This window comes from Cyprinodon tularosa, unplaced genomic scaffold (genome assembly GCF_016077235.1).
Source record: "Cyprinodon tularosa strain WSP-4 unplaced genomic scaffold, ASM1607723v1 ctg17, whole genome shotgun sequence".
In the NCBI taxonomy this organism is placed as follows: domain Eukaryota; kingdom Metazoa; phylum Chordata; class Actinopteri; order Cyprinodontiformes; family Cyprinodontidae; genus Cyprinodon; species Cyprinodon tularosa.
Genome location: NW_024038531.1, coordinates 1,975,472 through 1,982,667, shown reverse-complemented (window position 1 = coordinate 1,982,667; position 7,196 = coordinate 1,975,472). Strand labels below are relative to the sequence as shown.

Genomic DNA, 7,196 nt, shown 5'->3' with positions numbered 1-7,196 from the left:
CTAAAGTTCGGCCAAATACAATCAGGTCATCGAGGTATACAAGGACTTCAAGCAGGTTCATGTCACCTACAGCCTTCTCCATTAGTCTCTGGAAGGTGGCTGGGGCTCCAGTTATCCCCTGAGGCATTCTCTCAAACTGGAAGAACCCCAGTGGACAGATGAAGGCCGTCTTTTCCTTATCATCCTCAGCCATAGCAATTTGGTAATATCCGCTCCGCAGATCAAGAACGGAGAACCACTTGCTTCCAGTCATTGAATCCAACACATCATCAATACAAGGTGTTGTGTACTGATCGGGAATTGTTCGGCTGTTCAACAATCGATAATCAATGCACATTCTCACTGATCCATTCTTTTTACGAACAATCACGATTGGGGAGGCATAGGGGCTATGTGACTCCTTAATAATGCCTGCCTGCAACAGTTCTTGGAGGTGCTTTCTCACGTCTTCCAGGTCAGCTGGAGCCAGGTGACGGGAGCGCTCTCTGAATGGCCGTGGATCTGACATTCGGATTGTGTGTTCTACTCCTTTTGCCAATCCAACATCCCATTCATGCAGCGAAAACACCTGAGCCCTTGTGGATAGCTTCTGACGGAGTCTCTGTTTCCACTCCTCTGAGACAGGTGAGTCTCCAAAGTCGATCTGGTTTGGATCAAACTCAGTGTCAGCGGACTTGGAATGAGAGAGGTTAGTAACTGGGTGATTCTCATGAAATCATGAGAAATAGGTGTCACAAAGCATTTTTATGATTAAAGTTTACTCTATAAAAATAAAAAATATATAAATTAAATCACATTTTCATGTACTATATTGCACATAACTCCAAATCACAATACCTTTTAAACATTTTGTATTTTTTTTACATTTAATGGTAAATTTTCTCATTACCGCAACGCGTCCAGAACTAAAATTGTGCTGTATAAGATTGAAATATTATTAATTAAAAAGATCAAAAAGAATAAATTTCAGAAAATATCATACTACTAATAAGCACAAATAAAGTACATTGGGTATTTGGTGACTGTTGGTAAAGACAGTGAAAATAATAAGAAAAAGAAATGTGTCCAACACCAACTTTCTCATCCTCCGCAACAATTTTGAATCAGCAATAAAATCAACAAGGAACAAATATTTGCAAGGCATTTTGTTTGAGGGGGACTGAATTGACTGTAACACTCAAGATGTCTACCAGGTAAGCAGCTATATTTTTCTCTCTCAAGACAAAAGTTAAAACTTTGGTCTTATTGCACCTATGTAACTTTTTAATTCTCATTACCGCAACATGACATTATGAAGTCTTAAAAAATATTTCTGCTTTTATTTTTCTGTAATTATATAGCCTATTGTGGTCTAAACATAAACAGCTAAGAAAAGTTTAGCTAACCCTCATGGTGCTCCTATAGCTAGCGATAAAGGTCAAGGTCACTCATCCTCCGCAACACCATTATCATTCACCGCAACTGTTGCGGTAGTGAGACTCAGTGTTTCGGTGGATGAGAATACATTGGAATGAGCTGTTAAAGCCAATGCATCCTGAGAATGAAAGGAAAAAATAAATATAATGTACATATAAAGTCTAAAATAAATATGATATACATTGAAAGGAGCTGCTATAGCTGTTAATTACATTTTAAAATGTAACATTTCAACCTCATTTCACTGTACATCATATTTATTTTACTATGCATTACTATATATGAAATTATATCATATTATATACTATATATTATATTATGTTATATTATATTATATTATTAAATAGTATATCATAAAGGATGGGAATGCATAATAACAGCTCATTTCAATATATCATTATTTTTATTGTACATTATTATTTTTTAAGTGTAGACCTATGTTATATGTATTATATAATATTATTATTACACACTTGTATTATATTATTGTACATTTTATTCAGATACGGTTACAAGCCATTTCCCCACCAGTCCTAGCAGGACTCAGTAATCTTCCACATTTATGTACTGTATGGTGGCTTATTTGAAATTTTTTATGAAAATTATTAAATTATGAATATTTAATATTGTTTTTTTTTCTTCTTTTTGTTGGATTAGCGTGTGATAAAGAATAGAATAGACATTTTGCAGCTAAGCTGCCTGACCAGTCTTTCCATAGAAACAATAATGATGACTTGGTTAAATCTTCTTGCAAAAGTGCAGTCTTTACATGTGCTATCTTGTTACAGGAAAGCATCAGGTGAAAAGAAAAGGGCTTCAGCGCAACAGAGGCTGGCAAAGCATAGGGCAACAGTTTACAGCGATCCAATCTTACATGAGGAACACAAAAGGAAAGAGAGAGAAAGGTTAGGGGAAAGAGTGATAACAGGGAAAATATACAGTATATGTAATGTATGTTAGGTGGTTTGACAGTTGCACTCATACCCATCCAAAGCCTTGCACTCACAGAGAAATGGAAACATTTCCCAAAGCACACACTCAGAGAGACACACTTGTATGATGTTACCATGCAAACATTCATCTGCTGCACACATTGCCTACACACCCGAACACACAGTTACATCCTCAGCAAATATAGGTATACACACAATTTTGTACATAGTCCATTGATTGAAAGAAATATAGCATGAGCATAAATAAAAGGTCTGTTTTTTTTTTTTCTTCAAGGTATCAAAAACGTAAGGAAGCTGGTAAACTTAAAACTACTAAAGATCTGACAAGCAAACAGCTCGAAAGAAGAAAGCAACAATGGCGGTAGAACTCACAAAATTATTACAAAAGAAAAAAGCAGCAGCAAGTACTTCTGGACTTGACACCAGAATCATTTGTCAGTCAGGAGAATATGGAGAATGGAAGTACTGAGAATGATGGAGCATAAAGAGAGGAAGCAGACCCTAATCCTGACAGAACACCACTGAGAGCCCTCCAAGAACATTTAGAAATGACAGGACCAATGGATACATCAACCCCCTGAGAGGGTGCTGCCATTAAAAAAGAGAGACAAGACAACAAATGAATGAATGAATTCACCAAAGAAATGAAATAAAAGTTCTTTTGCAAATGTTATGTGTTTCTGTTGTTTGACATTATGGTATTACGTGTTCTAAATTTCAAACTGGAATAAGAACCAAATGTTGTGACAGGTCAGGGGCGGGGAACCTGTGTTTCGAGGGCCGTTTGTGGCTCTTAAAGGCCGTTTTATCCGGCCCCTGGTATAGTTTTAAGGTTATGCAGCTTCGCATGAAATATGACATATTTTGTAAAGTAAACTTAGAAAGTACATTTGCAATACAATTAAGTTATATTCAGGGGACCTAGAGAAGCTGGGTTCTGTTTTAAAGCTGGCTGCCTTCGATATAGGCCTAAAGTACAGGGGGAAATCCTGATTTTTGTTCGTAATAAGGCCCTCGGAGGACTTCTACAGCCCTCGGATGAATGTGAAGTGGCCCCTTGAATGAAAGGGGCTCACCACCCCTGTGATAGGTTAATGAATTGTTTTGAAATATTTGTGTCATTAACATGGCCCTAAATGGGATATTGTCACAGCTTTGTTATGCAATAATTAGAATCATTTTAATTCGCATTGTATATTTTTTCTTCCACAGAACATGCCATATTGTGTTGAATATGGCTGAGCCGAAAAAAAATTACAGTAATAGATATTTATATTTGTTGAATATTCACAGACTTCATACTCCATGTGCTTGTAATGCCAACATTTACCAGAGATATTAGCTGTTGAATAGGAATCCTTATGGACCTATACAATAATTCTCATCTCCGAAACATTGAAACTCATTTCCGAAACATCATTCTCATCACCGCAACACATAGTTATTTGCAAATTATTGAATTACTACAAACTGCTTTAAGTTTGTAGGGGTACTTAGATAAACTAGAGTGCTCCATACATCATCTCTATAAAATATAAATATATATAAGTATTTTTTCAGTAAGATATCCTAAAAAGACAGACTATAAATCATTAAGTGTGTTGCGGTAATGAGACAAATCATAAAATTTGAATACAATACTTTACTTCAAATATAATAATTCCTGGTTTGTAATACACCTCTTAACATAACTGTTACTAACATTTATTTAAAAAGTCATAAATGCATAATTTCTAAACATTTTTCTGATGTGATTTTATGTTGCGGTAATGAGAATTTCTTGGGCTCAGGCAGACTAAAACTGCAGTAAAAATTAAGAAAAAATGTAACAAACTGAATAAAAATTGTGTTTCTAGAAACTTAAGACTTCAATCTTGCATTCCAGAAAGAAAATTTGCTTTTAAAAGTCTTTTTAAAATTTTGAGGTGTGAACCGTTCTACATCTGATTTTCGTGAGAATCACCCAACTGCATCAGTCAGATACATATGTCCGATAACTGTTCCCACTGGTATGATTGTCTCGGTCCAGGACTCATTTTGGACCAGGATTCTGAATTGGCTAACATTTACATCTTCACTAGGCACCACCATTGGCTGAAGTAGTACACCAGCTGGGAGTGGAGTTAGAGGAGACGAGTCAACCATCAGAATTTCTTTGTCGACATGCTGCCTATACTCTACTTTGCAGACTGCACTACAGTTACCACCAGGGGGCAGAGTCAGAGGGCCAGGGCCTTGCCATAACACACAGCCAATATCATCCAAGGCTGTTGTGTTAGTCGATGTTATTTTGTTATCTCTGTAACACCGTATCCCCAGGGTCTGGGTGATGTCAATGCCATTGTCTTTACATTGCTGCACAAGACGTCGGATGTGACTGGCATTGGTCCCCACAATGACAGGGGTCTGGTCTGCAGTTCGGGGCTGGGGACAGATTAGGGCAAGGATGGTCACGGTCTGATCAGCCCCTACAACCTTTGCTGGGTATTCAACATCGACCACTACGTACCCACGGTAGGGATAACTGCCCTCAGATTCACTCAGTCCCCACAGGGCTAAACCAGACACAGGGCGTATGGGGACATCAGACAGGTAAGTCTGATACCAAGATTCAAAAATAATGGTGACCTGAGAACCACTATCAAACAAGGCATCACAGCAATGACCATTTACTTTCAAGGGTATGATGCTGGGTGGGCCAATCAAGCCTTCAGGGATGCCAGCCTGCTCAGATGAGGTAACAGCATTTTTCTTGGCACCACAGTTCACTTCACTGGTGGTGGAACCACCTGACTGCTGTTGGTCTTTGGTCACCTTTAAAGCATGAATTAGCTTTCTGATAACCTTGGTTTGATTTTCAGGGTTGCGGCATTTAGTGACAAAATGTCCGCTCTCACCACACCTGTAGCAGAAATTCTCATCTGACTTTTTCTGTGTTCCTTTGGGTGTGTGGGAGACCTGTTCAGAAGCTTCGATGGATGAGACTGCAGCATCTTGGTCAGACATCTTGTTGCTGGTTTTCTGCTGTAGTCGTTTCAGTTGTTTTTTCAAGGCAGCCAGCTCGGCATTTTGCCGGTTCTCAGGAACAGGTGGTGTATTAATGGGTGTAGCCTTCCTATAATCCTCCTTGACTGGAGTGGATTGGGAAGATAATGATGCAACCATTGCCTTCAGTTCTTTTATTTCCACCTTTAAGCTCTGGATCTCGGCCTGCCTGGTATCCACTTCAGGATTAGCATGCACTTGATGTACTGAGGCACTGAGCTTCCTTCTAGAAGTTTCATACTCTTCCTCAGCACGGATCTCAGTCAAGAGCTGCAGAAAGTTTGGGGGTGCGGTCTTCCTTTCTCTCAAGCGCAACTGGATCAACATCAGGTCTGAAGCAATAGCACCTCTTAGCAGCTGTTCCAAGCGCGCTTGATCCATGCAGCTTGCAGAAAGACCACCTCGTTGAACCACCTTAGTTAGAGACCTCTCTAGACGTCGAAGGAAATCTGATAATTTCTCTCCTTTTTGTTGTTGCATTAATCTGAAAGAAAAATAGAGATCATCACCGGACTCTGCATTTCCAAAGGCTATTTCAAGGGCTTCCAAGCATTCTTTTGCGCTGGCTTCAGGGTTGGCATGTCGCACTGCTTTCACAATTTCTAGTGCGGACCCCTTTAAACTTCCAATAAGTCTGCGTCTTTTTTCTCTGTCGGAGCATTCAGTCTCCTCCACCATAAGCCATGCTTGCTCTAGCCAATGATCAAATGTCTCCTCACCTGGTGGTGTTGGTAGGGTTCCTGAGAATATGCGCAGTCTGATGTAGCTCCCACCATCAGCTGGTCTGCTTGTCTTGTCCAATAACTCTCCAACAACTTGAAAGATAGATTCAGTGGAGGTAGTGGGTGGGGGTGTACCGGGGAACAAGGTTTTGAGGTCCTCCATTGTTTTACCTTCAGCCTGCAGCAACCCTTTCAGTTTATTATTAAACTCTTCAGCAGCTGCCTGCGCCTTTCCAATGATGATAACAGGCCACGCCTCTCCACCATCAATTGTCACAACCTCAGGAGGAACACTCGCCTCGTTCACAATCTCCTTACACTCACACAAAACCATCCGTCGGTTTAGTCTCGTACTGAAGTTTCTCCCACGGACACGCACCCGTCCCAAAGACTTGATATTTCCCAGTGTTTCTTCTACTTCACTGATCTCTACATCTTCTGGGACGATGGTCATAAGCGAATGAGTCTCCTCTAACCCTTCACCACGGCACCAGCGTTTTAACTCTGACACTAGTTCTGTTTTTTCCATCTTTATTTTGTTTGTATTGCTTAGTACTTAAATTACTTATTTTAACTTTTTTATTTTTTTAAGACTGAGAAATCCAAAACTATCCCAGCGGTGCCTCCATTTTATGTAGCGCTCCCCTCAGTAATCATGGAGATGAGGGCAGGGCTTTTGGGTTCGTCTAAAAAATAAATGTCCAATTATGCTTTAACCTGATTAACTCATGTTTAATATTTGTTTTGAATTTCTCTTTTTAAGTTTATACCAATGAACTATACTAACTTACCTTTGAACTAACAAGTTTAATCAAGATTATACAACCAAAATTAAATTAATTACTCATCTAAGGTAATAAAATACACCACACACTGTTTTAGAAAATCAATTCTCTATTATTTACTGAATACCAAATGATTAAAGCAATGTAAAAATGAAATAAAAATATCAGAGCTTCTTATTCTTTAAAGAAAACAAATATTCAAAATAAATACTTTTATATTGTTAAACTCTGGATGAATTCTTCTTTTGTTTACACAGGAACTGTAACTTAATTCT

General features: G+C 38.7%; 1 long non-coding RNA gene across 2 annotated transcripts; it reads left to right on the top strand.

Annotated features, from left to right (window-relative positions):
• The first annotated feature begins 1,175 nt into the window (after positions 1 to 1,175).
• LOC119781050 lies at positions 1,176 to 2,774 on the top strand. Of its 2 annotated transcripts, XR_005280490.1 has the most exons (3): positions 1,176 to 1,193; positions 2,205 to 2,321; positions 2,644 to 2,774. It is a non-coding gene; the product is annotated as an uncharacterized LOC119781050 (long non-coding RNA). The 2 variants fall into 2 exon arrangements; XR_005280489.1 differs by lacking the exon at positions 1,176 to 1,193 and having other exon boundaries at positions 1,809 to 2,321.
• The last annotated feature ends 4,422 nt before the right edge of the window (positions 2,775 to 7,196 follow it).